Below are 15,636 nucleotides of genomic sequence, written 5' to 3' on the forward strand. Positions count from 1 at the left end.
TGCCAAATATTCATATCTAAAATCACATTTTGGCCACCAAAGAGAAATTAATAATCTGTCACTCACCATTTTCTATGGTAATTAAGGAGTTGCTCTAAACTGAGCATTGCGAATTTTCCATGTGTTAATTTGCTGCCACTTTTTAGTACAGTAGCTGAGGAGTCCAGAAATCAAAGAGATGCAGCAACTTCAAACATGAATACCTAGAGCTGTGCTCTTCTGAATGAAAATGGACACAGAAGTGAAAGCTAACATTTTTCTCTATAGACTCCTTCACATGGGTGTGTTTGATGCTTTCCTCTATGGGGTCGGAAGCTGGAATTAAGTAATGAATAAACATGTCTTATTGAAACAACTTTGACATTTCAACTAAGTTTACACATTAATTAAGATAAGGTTGTCCTAACCCCCCCAAAGAGGAGCAGAAATTTGAGAGAACACGGTGGTTGAAGTATAGTATAAAAAGCTGTATGAACACTTTGTTAAATGCACAGATTTAACCCTGCTGTTTTGCTCCTAATCATTATTAATTGCCTCCAGTGGTGGACATTAATTTCCCTATTGCAGCAACATGCATCTTGAGTTTGGGCATATCCTAATATATCAAGTGGGACAGGTGATATAATTCAGCTGGTCACAGCTGGAAAGAAGACAGCCACCCACATGCAAGCAGTCTGTCAGCCTTAGTTACGCTGCAGACACCACCACAGCCTCCATAACAACATTGTACATTTATCTCTGGGGATAACTTTACAAGAAGTACAGCCGATCAGTTCATCCTATTTAATCTGCTGTTGTCTTAGCAGGAATAAGAATGCTTCAGCCTGGGCTTTAGCTCTGAATTTGGAAGGGGAAAAAACTTGGGGCTGGGTGTGCAGAAGAGCCTGGCCCTTTCCTGGTTGCTAGAAAGGGGAGGAAGTTGGTATGGTGTCCCAAAACAGGGCATGCCCCAGTAGCCAGAAGTCCAGTGCTGGCATCTGGACCATGAGAGATTTGCGTTCACATCCCTGAAGTACCCAGTTCGGACTGGAACCCACTTGCCAAGCATTGCATTTGTAGGTTCATGTAATGGTCACTGAGCCAGAGCAGCTCTGCCAGTAAATTAACTATTTCTTCCACGTGTACAAGGGCATGAGAGGAGGACACAAGTCCACCTTGGAAGGGACTGGTGGGAAGATCCTCTATTTGAAGGCAAAACATGCAGCTGCAAAAGCCTGCTCAGCCTGCAGTTCTGATGGGAAGAGAGTGCGCCTTGCTGTCTACTTTGAGGCAGAAGTTTTCCTCCTGGACTCAGGAAGGACATATATTTCCACAAGAAGTTTCTGGGTTTAACAGTGGCACATATCCAGGTGAAGAATGCTTCCTTGGAAAAAAAAAAAACCTTGCCCAAGTGTCCTGATTATCTAGTTAATGAAACATTTAAATTACTGCTAGCTCAGAGTTCCTTTCCCAGTATGCGCCGTAACTACACCTCAGCAGCTGTTATGGTGTATGCACTGAATTTAAGCTAGAACATAAAAGAAGTCTGAGGAAACAAAATACTGTATAAAAGGATCTTGGGATTTAGCCCAGAGGAAAGATGGGGGTTTAAACTGGGCAGAACCAGGTTCCACAGGTGCCCTTCTTAGCTGTAATTAACTGTAATTTTTCAAATTGCAATTACCCTTATTTGTAGAAACCAGCAAAGGATTAGCCATGGGGCTGTCCACCACGTGGTTTAGTAAGTATGCACAAGTTTGTTTGCTTGTCCTAACCATTGTCCAAATGTGCAAAATATATTTGTCCAAAAACAAAGGAGAAAATTTGGGGTGGTGAAAATTTCTGCAACAAGGTCTTCCATTTAAAATTTTTCAGTGAATTGTGAAAGCACCTTTCCAAAAGTTACTTTCTTTTTAATATAAAATGATGAATGTATTTTGGGAACCCGAGTGTCATGCTCCATTCAAAGAGTCTTTAAGACAGTTCTTATTTGGACTGGTAACTACTTTGCTTCTGAGTTCACCACTATAAAAGTGAAGTGTAAGAATTTAAAAAAGCAACTCAGTTATTTAACAGATCATGTTCTGTTGTAATAGACTGATATAACTTGATGGGCCTTTTTTCTGGTTCTTGGTTCTTGTGCCTTTCAAATTATACTAATCACATAGGTGTAATCCTGCAAGTTCTTGCTGCATTTTGCAGATATGCCTTATCATTCAAGGATGGCACCATAGAAGTGCAGTTGTTTAATGAATCAGAACATGGAGGTGAAACTAGTCCTTAGCATCTTAGCATGTAATAACACTTTACACCAAGCATTATATAGTGTGTTATATTATATATATTATATTATATATATATTATAAAGTGCTCAATGATTAGGCTTGATGCATTTAACCTAGCTGAAAATTATAAGTACTAAAGGTAAAGGAAAAATATGTTTATATGGCTTTGAAAGGTATTAATTCTTCACTGCATCTGTGAATTATTCCATACCAGGTTTCTCAAATGATATCTTGATAATTAGATCTCCATTTCTTTAAAGGTGACATTCTGTCCTGACAGCATCTAAATTACATTGTTTTCTTTTTTTGTTGGGTCAACACATTGTCAAAGTGAGTCACAGTGGATTCTTTCTGTCTCCTGACTTTGATCTCTGCTTTTTCCCATGGAAGAGTCCAGGCTGTGGCTCAGCAGTGTGTCAGTCCTGGTCAACTATTGCAGGCATCCAGGGCTGTGTTTACCTCTTTCTTGTTCCCTAGCGTTGTTGGAAGGAGCCAGCATTCCACTCGCAGTGGATGGGTCTTGTTCTCTCTCAGTCTTCCTTGGAAAACTCTGTCTGCTTATCTCTGGACAGCTTTATATTTCATCTGGACTGGCACCTGGTTTGGAGGTCTGGAACACAGTGTTTATGTTTGTCTCCTCTTTTTTTACCACTTCTAAGGAATGCTGTTTTGCAACCCAGGAACCAAGTGAAGGCTTGAGTAGGGGAGAGATTTGCTACAAAATCCAAGAAGGAAGGAAAACAATTCTGGATATACTGCAGTTGTTGTCATGATCTTAGACAAGATGTTTTTTTGTTATCTAGGCAGGAGTGTTTGGGTTAAGCTGCCAGTGCCATTCTATCACAAATCTCCCTGCCAACCTGTGAATCAGATGCTCACAATCAAAATGGGTCAATTAAACTGTTGGGTTGCCTGTTTTGGATGGCTTGGCTGAACAGCCTTGTTTTAGCTAGAGCTGTTATTTATGAGTTAACACAGGAAGATTCCAGTGTTATGATCACTGTTACTAACACAAGTTTAAGGAAGCAAAGGCTTTGTACTAAAAAGGAAACAGTCAGGGAGAAGCCTCACACAGTGGTATGTGGGCTGAATTCCTTGCAGCAGTATACATTTCCCTCTTAATTAAAATAGTTAAACTGTGGAAGTAGACATTGATGCAATATGTTGTTCCCATTCTGGAAATACATTCACTAAGAGTTAATAAATAATCTATGAATTCTAATCTTTTAAAGTCATTTCAGAGGGATGAAGTCATCTGCTATAATTGTAAATGCAGTACCTCTGCCTTCACTGCATTCAAATGTAAAGGTGAGAAGCTGATTAGAGGTGCTGGGTTGCTAGAGATAGATGTTCCAATTTAAATGCCACACCATTTGTTTTTAGCAGATTGAGACACTAGAATAATGTTTCCTTTTATTGTAAGGCTTTAGCCCTGGATTTCTACCTGTTTACCCCAGATTTAGCTGAGAAAAGGGATAAATTTTCTTCTTACTAAATTTGCAAGGATTGCTGCAAGCAATACAGGCTGCCTAGATAGACCAGATTTCCCTACTACACGGCACTAGTTAGCTGATGCCAGACCTACAAGAACATCACATTCTCATTCTGACATCTGAGGTGAGTCTTGCTGCAGAAGCACAGTTAAAGCTGCTTTTGATGAATGTAAGGGCATTGTTCTTCTTTGCTTTGCTTTGCTTTTCTTTTAAGAGGAGCTGAGCCAACTTACTTGGAAAATCAAGCTTTCCATGTCCTATTTCAGATCCTAAACTGAAAGTACATGGCAGACTGTGAATCTCCCTAAGCAGTGGGATGACTAGTCATTGCTGAGTTTGGTTTCCCACTTCTAGACTGCTACCAGTTTTGGGGTGGATCATTTAAAACTACTTTGTGGGTGACTGTGTTGTCCAGCAGTTGCAACCAGAACTGCAGCATAGACGCCTTAATTTCCGATACCCATGCTTCCACAAGCAGATTTAATTCTCTCGACAACAGTCAAATTAGCTGACACAATGCTGTCAGTCAGTGCAGGCAAGGATAAGCCATATCAAGCTTCAGATTCACTCATGTCCCATCAGTTGTTTACTTATGACAAAATGTCAAGGTTTGGAGCATGGCTCCCCTTCACCTCTAGCAAGTAGTGAGTTTTAATTGAAATCATATCATCAAAGGGCTGCAGTCAAGCACTGCTGCGATTCTTGGTGATCACAAGCCCAAAGGGAGTGACTTTAATGAAACATAGAGCCCAAGAACCTCCCAGCTAAAGTCCCATCTAAGAGAAAACTCAAGCACACTTGAAAGTGCAAAAATACTCAGAGCAAAGATCAAACTTCCCTCACATCTCCTGGAGTGGAACAGAAATGTTACTCACTGGAGATCTAGCCCTAGCTAAACCTAGTGCAGCACAAATGAAAGGCTATACTGCTTTCCTAGGTTATTCAATACCCCAGCATTTTACATGAATAACAATGGTAGCATTATCCAGTGTATACATTATATAGAGACAGTCAAAAATGGTATATCAATGATAGCATCTTTAATAGCCATAAAAATAAAGTGAGGAAGACAGTGGGTGATAAATATAGAACAGCCCGTATTGATCCATCTGCATTTGGTTTGTTAGATTTCTTATACAGTTCATGGGAACAAAAATCTGTCAGTTCTTCCTCCTTCAAAATAAACTGCTTTCTGTTAACAGGCAGCAGATGATCTCACGGGTTTTAAAGAAACATGCAAAGGATATGATGAAGATTATTAATATAGCTATAAATTTCATCAGCCTTGCCTCTTGAAACTCGGACAACTGCTCTCAGCAATAATAATAATAACAATAACAATAATAATAATAATAGCCTGAAGATCTTTTGTATCTCTGTAATCTCTCTATGCCACTCACAGTTATGGTAGCTTTAAAAGTGGTACTTAAGCCCACCTGATAGGAAAATATCCCTTGCAATGCCTTAAGTGTGCATTAATCCTGGATCACATATGAGGCAGCTTCATGACAGCCCCACTGCATCTGAGGACTGCCATGCTCACCTGGCAGAGGACAAAGAGAAGCTCTGCAGTCCCTCTGCAGTCATCTTGTGGAGAGCCTGGACTGTAGGTATCCTGGCCAGGTTGCCATGGGCACATCTTTCCATGTATCTCTTCAAACTGGTGAATGTTCCACAGAAAACTGTTAATCATATAGCAACCTTGGGGATGCACCACAACCACAAGGATAGGAGACAGGCCTGGTAGTGGAGGAGGCTTGAAAGCTTTGTGGTAAGTATGTGAATGCTGGCAGATTGTACCAGAGCTACTGCTGCCCCCCTCTGCTGTTTAATCCTGAGGCAGCACACTCCTTCACCAGCCTGACCATCGTCTGCCTCAGCTGTCAGGGGCTTCCATGCCTTCAGTGCATACTCTTCAGATATTGCTCAGCTGGGGTGCAATGGCACATCCCATGAGACCAAAGTGTCTTCCTATGTTCAAGGTTGAACAGAGAGAGGAAGAATGAAAGCACAAATAAAAGAATCATGGAATCGTAGACTACCAGGTGGGAAAGAAATCAAGGATTGCCTGGCCCAACCTTTCGTGACAAAACCACCATCTAGACAAGCTGGCCCAGCAGCCTGTCCAGCTGAATCTTAAAAGTATCCAACAAGGGGGAATCCACCACCTCCCTGGGGAGATTGTTCTCATTGTGAAAAATGAGTGACTGATTATCATTGTGACTGATTGGTCTCATTGTGAAAAATCTTCCTGCTGTGTCCAATAGGAATCTCCTCAGGAGTAACTTGTACCCATTATCCCTCATCTTTTCCATGTGACTCCTTTTAAAAAGGGAGTGTCCATGTCCATTGCAGCCACCCTTTAAATACTGGAACATGGTGATAAGGTCTCCCTTAGACCTCCTTTCTCAAGGCTGAACCAACTTGAAACAGTTCTCTCAGCCTTTCCTCATATGGCAGGCAGTCCATCCTTTGATCATCTTTGTGGCCTTTCTCTGGACCCTCTCCAGCCTGTCCACATCTTTTCTTTCATAGCGGGGACCAAAACTCAGGACAGTATTCCTGGTGTGGTGTGATAAGCTGTACTGGTTTTGGCTGTGGTAGAGTTAATTTTCTTCACAGTGGCTATTAAGGGGCTGTTTTGGATTTGTGAAGAAAACATAGTTGATAATACACAGAAGTTTCTTGATGAGCTGTGCTTACAGAGAGCCAAGGCCTTTTTGGCTTTTCTTCCTGCCACACCGGCAAGGAGACTGGGGGTGCATGGGAAACTTGGAGAAGACACAGCCAGGACAGCTGTCCCCAAATGGCCAAAGGAATATTCCATACCATATGACAACACACTCAGTATATAAGGTGGAGGGGGAAGAAGGAGGGAGGGAGAGGCATTTGGAATGGTGACATTTGTCTTCTCAAGTCAGCATTATGCATGATGGGGCTCTGCTCTCCTGGAGATGGCTGAAGCTCTGCCTGTGAACTAATTCCTTGCTTTGCTCTGCTTGCATGCATGACTTTTACTTTCCCTATTAAACTGGTTTTATCTCAACCAGTTTAGTTTTCTAGCTTTTGTGCTTACAGTTCTCTCTCTGATACCACCAGTGGAAGAGGGAATGTGTGGCTGCATGGTTCTTGGCTGCTGGCTGGGGTTAATCCATGACACAAGCTCTGAGTACAGTGGGATAATGACATTTTAATCTCAGCTGGTGATGCCCTTGTTTATGTAACCCATCATCTTGTCAGTTTTCTGTGCTGCAGAAGCTCACTATTTGCTCATATTGAGCTTGCTGTCTACCAGGATCCCCAGGGCCCTTTCCACAGAGCTGCCCCAGCCTGCGCTGCAGTCCTACATGATGTTTTTCCAGGTGCAAGACCCTACATTTGTCCTTGCCGAACTTCATGATGTAGTTAGACCAGTCTTCCAGCCTATCCAGATTTTCCTCCAAAGTAGCTCTCCCTTATGGAGTGTTCACTTCTACACTCAGTTTGGTATCAATGGCAAACTTTGTCAGGGTACAATCAATGGCATCTTCTAGCCTAGAGTGTATGTTGTTTTTGTCAGATTATTATAAATGTCACAATCTGCTCAGAGGCAAGTACATAGGGGATTTTGAAATGTGTGTGTACCTGTGTTTGGTGGGCTCTGTGTGCTCTCCAATATGTAAAATATTTTTCCCATTGAGACCCCTGGTGCTTGCTTCTACATTCCCAGAACATGTGGGAGGTTTTCCACAGGACTTCTCTTTCCCTCAATGGAGAGGATGCCTGAGCACTGAGTGCACACTGTTTACCTTCCAGCCATGACACATAGTTACGTATTTTGGAGGGGAACAGCAACATTTCTAGTATAGACAGCACTCACAAAATGGCTCAGAAATACTCTCTATTTTCAATTAATTCAAACAGTTGAACAACTTAATTTCTGCTGTGTTTGGAGCATGATGCAGTTCTGATATGTCACATTGCATTAGGATTTTGCACATGGTATTTGCTCATCTCAGTTTCAGGCTTCCTACAGTACGAACAAACTCACTTATTTTCTGATCAGATTCCCATTTCCTGCCCCTGAGACACAAGAGGAATACAACCCTGTTATGGACAGCAAGATGCAAAGATCTTCTAGAAACTCTCTGCTGCCACAGTTCACCAGCTCCTTAAATTCCAGTTACTTCACTTTTTTCCCCCAAAGAAATGTTATTGAAGCCAACTACTGGTTTGAACTCCTTTCCAAGTGAGTGTGAGATGAAGAGAGGAGGGAACATCAGCCAAAGCCACTGGTATGCCATTTTTATTGACCATTTTTCACCTTGAAGCTGGTGGTGGTATGTGACACCCAAGGATCACAGCCAGGGTGCAAATCATGCCATTTCATTTGGAAGGCGTCACTTCATATATGTGATGCTCATGTGTTGAAACACATTTTATTCTAAGCAAGGTCGCCTTCTAAGAAAGGAGCGACAGCATCTAAACTGCCTGTAGTCCCAGACTCATGCTGACTTTTAAACCATACCATGGGGCTGACCAAGGAATAATTTGTTGTTCCAGGTCAGGAGCATGCTGTCAACCTCATGGAGCAGACAGCTGACTTCCAGCACCTGGAAAGAAGTTGAGCTACTACTACGAGAGACGTGTTAGCTGGTACAGCTCCCGTTGCTGCATGCCTCCTTGGCTTCCCCATGTATTTTACACTGCTGTGTACTGCATTTTAATAGTTTCTTGCACAGTTTCAAGGAGGGAGTTGGGAAAATGTTAATCAATATTGTTATAAACAAGCCTTTAACTCAATATAATTGTTTGACATATTTGAGTTCTTTATCCCGCTTGGTTATCACATATGCACACACACACATGTACAAACACACACTTAAATTACCTCTGTATTTTAAAACTGTGCTACTCTCTTTGTCCTTGTATCCCTTCCTCTAATGTTTGTGTTCCATTTTCAAAGGCATACAGGCATGCACTGATATCTGATGATCTGTGTCTTTTCGAGTCTGCATGCAGATGCAATTTCGCTGTTTGGGTAATGTTTCCAATGGACAGCCTTCCAACAGACTCACATTGCTCTTCCATCCTTTGCCCCTTCCCATAGACAAAAATGACCAATGAAACCCATTACTTATCTATCAGATGACAGGTCTGCTTTCCACAGATTCCTTATAAAGCTCCCTTAGCAAAATTTGTTCTGGACATTGAGGAGGCATTAGGCTAAAACATTGCTTTTGTTGGGGGGTTAATTTAGCATTTAAATTCTTTTTCTCTGTTGACTTCTTTAGTGGAAAATTGGTTCCCTATGTACAGCAGAATTTAACTGATCCATACTTCTGTGATAAAGGAAAAAGTCAGTCTTACAGTAAAAAATTCTCCCCATAATGCTGACAGCATCATGTCTTAAATATAAGTAAGAGGTGTAGAGGAAAATCTTGACACCCAAACTTGGAAAAGAATCATGTCATAAAAATAGATTTAGTTACTTTTTGTTAGTTCTAGAGCATTGCCAGTGATTATGAGAGAGAAGCAATTGTGCTTTGTAGGTTTGACCAAATTTCAAAGCATGGTGCCCTACTGCACCAAGTACAGAATGGTTCAAGCCCTGAAAAACTGCAAATGAACTACAAGAAGCTCTATTCACTTCTGTATTTAGGGCCATATGTCTGCCCCAGAAGGGCCTGGGATCCACTGGCACATTGTGTTTTCCATATGTATCAAACCCTTGCAAGTGCATCCAAACCCAGAGAAACTCAGATTTGCTGGTCAGCTCATGATGCATTTTTGATGACTGAAAGATGGTCCCAGATTAAATTCCAGAACTCCAAACCCAGGCCAACATTTCTAACACAAGGAATTTCCAAACCCTGCAAGCCACAACATCTGCAGTTACAGCAGTTGTTGCAGGGCCTGCTTATCAGACAGACAGCCTCACACAGACGGATGAATAACTCCCATCCTCTTTGCCCTCACATCAGAACACAGAGCAGAGAAGCTCTGAGGGGGCAGCAAGGGCCATACCCCAGCATTGCCCCCCTCAGCATCTATATGGGCAGAGACTGCCTGGGTGATGGGTGCATGTGTGCTGCTTCCAGCAAGGATGTGTGCCTGCAGCTCTACTGGGTGCCCTGCTCTTCCAGAGCCTTCTGGGGGCATTTATTTTGCACTCTATTTTTCTACAGACTGATATGTCTTCTCCCTGGTGACTGTGAGGAGTAGCAAGGAAGAGAATGGTTGTGGCTGCCTGGTGGGGGGTGCATAGCTACTACAGTTTCCAATTTGGCAGAGCTCACAGAAATAGCTCTTGCAGAAATATGTATTCCTGAAATGACCTAAAAATAACCCAGTATAAACCTGGAGTGTATATAAAGTTGGAATATAAAGATGTAAAAGGTATAAATCACTCTGCTCTGCCTGTCCCAGGGAGCACCTTCGTGGTTGTGTTATTCCAGCCCATACCATGCCTTACCCCTCCACACCACGACTCTCTTCTCCTGGTTTGAAGGACTTCATTTGAAAGCAGAAGAAGGATTGATGCTGCCTTGGCTGGATCGAGAGGCACCCATGCCTTTGGAGAAAATTTTATTTGTGCTTTTGAAATGAGACCCTCATGAGATGTAAGTTCTCGTGGGAACAGAGGACCACTGCTCTTCACAAATATTAAAAAGCACTTGAAGTAAAAAAAAAATACAAAGAACCAGCTCCTCTCATATACAATTAGTTTTAAAATTACCTGCTGTACAGAAATAGAGGTAAATTGTCTTCAGCAGGTTTATCTCCATTTTTAATAGCAGTGTCTGAAAGTCAGTACAGTCCTTCACAATCCTATATCCAAAATGAATATATGAATATATTGAGAAATTAGCATGAAATGGTGAATATGGCAAATGTATTTCACATCTCCAAACAAAGACAAATGAAAATCAAGAATCTCTGCAGCATTCCTCCTAAAAAAAAAAAAGAAGAAAGAATCATCTTACTGAATAAATTACACTTGAAGAGTCAGCAGTGTTTCTTTATGGTCAAAGATTAATTCTGAGGACCAGAAGCCTGAACCAGCAAACAAAGTACCTGCTGCTGTCTGCCCCATCCTGAGAGCTCTTCACAGCAGAGCTAAGTAAATAATTCGCAGTAGATAATTTACCCACACAAAAGCTTTCTTTTTTCCACTTACTGAATGTCAGTACCTTGATTGTGGCTTCCTCTAATTTATTTGTAATTCAAATTTACTTGTCCAATTTATTATCTTTCTTCTTTCCTAACAGGTCGGATAGACTAGACTGTGAAGGGTCTGCTACAAGTGTTTCAACCTGCCTGTTCGAAAGAGAGCTGAGTTCATAATGAGTAGTATCATATGGTTTGTGTTTTTTTCCCCTCTATCAAGAGGAACGGAAATTTTATGATCAGGGGAAGAGCTTTGGGTTGATAATATAAATTTTGTTCTGCTGGATAAAACCAGAAGGGTTTTCCTCAAAGCTTCAGCCTTAGAAAAATGGTGGTACTGCAGTCTCCGCTGTCTATGTTCAGAGCTAAAATGAAATCTTTTTATTACATTCACTTGAAATAATGACATCTGCTACTCCAGGCACAGTTAAAACCTCATTCACTTGCTTGTATGCCTGGGCTCTAGAAAAATTTCCCAATGAACTTGAACGCCTACTGTGTTAAGCAGCGTCCCTTTTAAATGTACTAATTGCAAAACACAGACTGAAGAGAAATGGTCACAGCAGTGGTGGATGAAGAGTTTTTGTCCCTCATTAAGTTTAAGCTTGAGGCTCTGGTAGAGCTTTGTCATTTCAGCCCAGCACTTCTGCTATATGGCAGTATTCAAGCATGCAGACTTCAAATGGTCTTTTCATGGGCATTCAGGCAATCCAGGCTCCATCGCTCTAACGTCTGCAGAAAACAAACAGGAAAGAGCTGGGAAGCCTGGGCAAAGGGAATCCATTTTCAAGCCACCAGTAACACTAGTCCACTAATGCAATCCCTGTCTTGGCCTCTGGATTTGAGAGATGATTAAAAAAAACCCCAAAGCCAGAAATAAATTGGCATCATCTAGCCAGATGTTAATGGGACACTAGCTCTTAATGGATGTTTGCTGCTATTCACACTGCTGTGTATCACTACTGCTTTCTTCAATTTACATAATCAGATATAATCCGTGAATATGTTCATGCAAATTTTAGCAGAGGATGGATTTGTAGAGCAGGACATCTCAGTCACAGTGTGCTTTAACTAGAAAGCATTTATGTGAAATACAGAAATGACCACCTCAGGTAACATTTCTGTAATTTTTAATTTAATTTCTGTAATTCTTTTACTGTGAAACCCAATAAAAATTAGACAAAACTTGGAAAGTTTGGTTATTGTTTGCTCAAGTGGATGTATGAGGGGTGAGGTGTATGTATGCAGCTTTGGTTTGTGTTTAAAATCCTAGTGGTCCACAGCCATTTTCCCATGCCTGTGGGCTCTGGCCCATGGGTTGACTAGTACCTTTCTGAAAGATCAAATGCATCCAGATGTGGATAGGCAGAGTTAAAGGCTGCACACGGCCAAAGAATCTGCTCCAATTTTGTCCAAAATCTCAAATGAAGGGCCCACTCTGTCAGGCTGACAACAGTGCTTACCACTCCAGTGGCAGTGGCCTCTGGTATCCAGAGGAATTATTTTCTTCCCTTTTGCTCTTTATTTTCACAGGCCTTTGTACTTCTCAGACCTGATCTTAGCTGAGAGGAAGCATCAAATTAATGCAAGAGGGCTGCACTTCTGCAGGGCAGGGCAGAATCCCAGGAGAAGCCCCATCTCACCCCCTCAAGCCTGCCTGCTGCAATGGTATCACTGACAGAGCACCCCCACCTGCCACAGTCCTGCCAGCCTTTTGGGCAGCACAGCCTCAATTGCATTGCACCAAGGACAAGCAATGAAATATTCACATGCCCATGCACCAGACCCAGCAGGCCATGGGGTCTCGGCAGTGATCCCTGAGTCCTCAGCAACAAGACTCCTCTGTGAGCCATTTTTTTCCAATGTAAAGTGGGTCCGGCTGTTGCTGGCTGCTGAGAGGCTTTTAATGAGCATCTCTCCTCCTTGGCAACACTCACTGAAGGTGACTTCACCTGGGAGTGAGAGCTACAGTACTGGGCTGAATTGTCCTGAATTATTCTTTGCATGTCTAAGAAGGTATAACTGCTATTTAGAAAGGTTCTTAAACCAGCAAAGCATCCAGAATATAAAAGGCAGAGAAAAAAAAAAAGCACTGCATGAACCTATATTTTAAAATAAATTTCATTTATCCCAATTGCCCCTTTTCTGAACCCCTAATAGAACAAACCTTCTTGGCAAAAGCTGAGGAGGGACAGAAAGAAACCAAGGCCCTGTGGATAATTCAGGAATTATAGACTGTGCATAGGAAACAGTACTGAAAAATGCATGAGAGCCATTTTTTTTTAAAAAATGGACTATGGAATGCTAGCTTTTGTGGAAGAATCAAGATCAATAAATAGAAAGAAGCAAAACTGCAAAGAGCCTGAAATTGAGAGCAGAAAGCTCTCAAAACCCCATCTGGGTTGGAAAAGAAGAGACACTGGAATTTTTCAGAGAAGGGTGGATGAGCTGTAGGGACAAACCTGAAGAAGACCCCATGTTATGCACATGGCTGAGGTCAGATCACAGAAGGGGGCTGTAACCACCAACACAAGTGAAGATTTTTGCTCTGGGAGAGAAAGAAAAAAAAGGTAGGTCTAGAAAAGCCATAGCTGGAAGGAATGTCATATCCAGCTCTTCTTCCTCATGCTACCCAGCCTTGAGCTGCCACACAGGGGACTGATGACTGGAAGTCAGCGCAACAGCCGTTGGGAATGAAGATGTACCAGTGAAGCACAGCCTGCCTGAGATGAATGTGACATCAGTTTTGTGAGACTGTCATACTCAGACTGGTGTCCAGGAGCCGAAGATTATTGTAACAATGACACGGCAGCAGATTGAATTTCCTCAATGGCACAGGCAAGCAGGAGAGACCGGGGATGAGTGTCAGCTCAAGCAAGTAGCAGTGCTCGCTGGTATAAGAAATGCCAGCCTTCACCCTGCTCCTTGTTTTATTTTTTAACCACAAAAAATCACTTGCAACACACAGGGTGACCACATAAATGCAGGAGCTACACTTAAAATCCAAAGAAGACAAATCCAAAGAGTCCAAAGGTTTTTGTGAAAAAAATAAATTTGTTTGCAGCTATGCCTATAAAGCAGGATCGAGGATGTCATTAGACGTCAGACACTGCCTGTCTGGTGAAGTGTTTCCTGAGCCTGCAGATAGGCTTTGAGGAAAGCGAATGGGGTAATTGCCTTTCCTGGAGTATCAAACACAGGAATGGGGTGGGAGGCAGAGATAGTAATGAAAAAGTAGTGCTGCACTGCCTGCCTGGTGATTTAGCAGGTGTGTGTGTGAGTGTATCTCAGTGCACACCCTCGAATAGCCTGGAAATCAAATTGCTGCAGAGTCTCTTCCTTGTGATTTTTAAAGGGCCTCTCTGTTGTGTGTTTTAGAGGCAGATTGATAAAGGAACTGGGTAACACTGAAGTGTACTCAAAACTGATGCCACTTCCCAGGCTTGGGAGGCAAAACATCCCCAAGTAGGAGGAAGCCAAGAGCCCAGGGAAGCCCTTGGCACATCTCTCTATCCTCCTCCTAGCAGCCACCAGCACAAGAGATGCAATTAGGGTCCAAGTCATCCCAGCTGATGCCCAGCTGTCAGACCCCTGAGGCAGGGGATCAGAGTCTCAGCTGGGTAGAAACACTAACACCACCCTCATTCATTTATGCTCCAGTCACACTGACTACTCCAGGACTAATCTGGGCAGAAGTGGGGACTTTGCACCAGAATAAATGTATCACTCTTTGTGATGGCCATGCTACAAAGCAAGATGCTCATTTGAATCCATGAGATTGGCATTTAAGAATGCAAAGACCAGAGTGCCTGGCTTGGGAAAACAGGAGGAAATACAGGCGGAATTTTGCAGTCCTGGACAAATGTTATTACCTCTACCCATCACTTTGTCTTCCTGAAGGATCCTCTATACACTGGTCATCCCAAAGGTGTTACTGTGTTCTTAAAACCTTTTCAGTATAATTGAACTCGATCAACATATGGTGAAGCCAAAGCGCAAGCTGACAAGCACAGGACTGACCCTTACATGTTGGTCATGTCTTCCTTCCCCACAGAGATGTGACTAGGGAGAAGGAAAAGCCTTTATAAAGCCACTGAAACTGGTTACAATTAGAATTGGCTGAAAAAGGGTATTTGGGGGGATAAATTAATACACTTAAATTTTTATTTCACCTGAATTCAGGAGAACCAAGTCTTGCACTTATATTTCTTTGAATTATAGAAAGGAAATCCCCTACACAATTGTTTTGTTTTCTTCAAGCCGTTGACAGCTTATGTGCTGATGACTTACATGTTCGATGTTACAATATAAGGAGAAAAGGCTGGGTCTTTAAAGTATTAAAAGCATTTCTTTTTTTTTGTTTTGCATAAAAATGAATGAATTCTTTGTTCCTCTCATTTTGACATGCTTTGTGGAGAGTGTATGCTCAGCAAGTCTAAAAACTTTCAGCACAACCTGTCATAGCCTCTAGGAATAGACTAAATAAGTGTTAACCAAAGCATGAAATATGAAACACAACAACACAAGACAGAATGGAGTGAAACTCTACTCTGATTTCAAATCATGCATAAACAGATTTTCTTGCTATAAGCACAGCAGCTGATTTTTTTTGGTTCCCTTGTGTTTAACTTGTGTTTTCTTTTTCAGTGGAGAAATAAGAAACAAACTGGCATCTCAAAATATTTGACCTCCTCCAAATGAAATTATTTTTGATATTCTAGCTAGATCCA

Source organism: Manacus candei, unplaced genomic scaffold (assembly GCF_025592945.1).
Source record: "Manacus candei isolate 608988 ecotype Guabito, Panama unplaced genomic scaffold, ASM2559294v1 h1tg000072l, whole genome shotgun sequence".
NCBI classification, from domain to species: Eukaryota; Metazoa; Chordata; class Aves; order Passeriformes; family Pipridae; genus Manacus; species Manacus candei.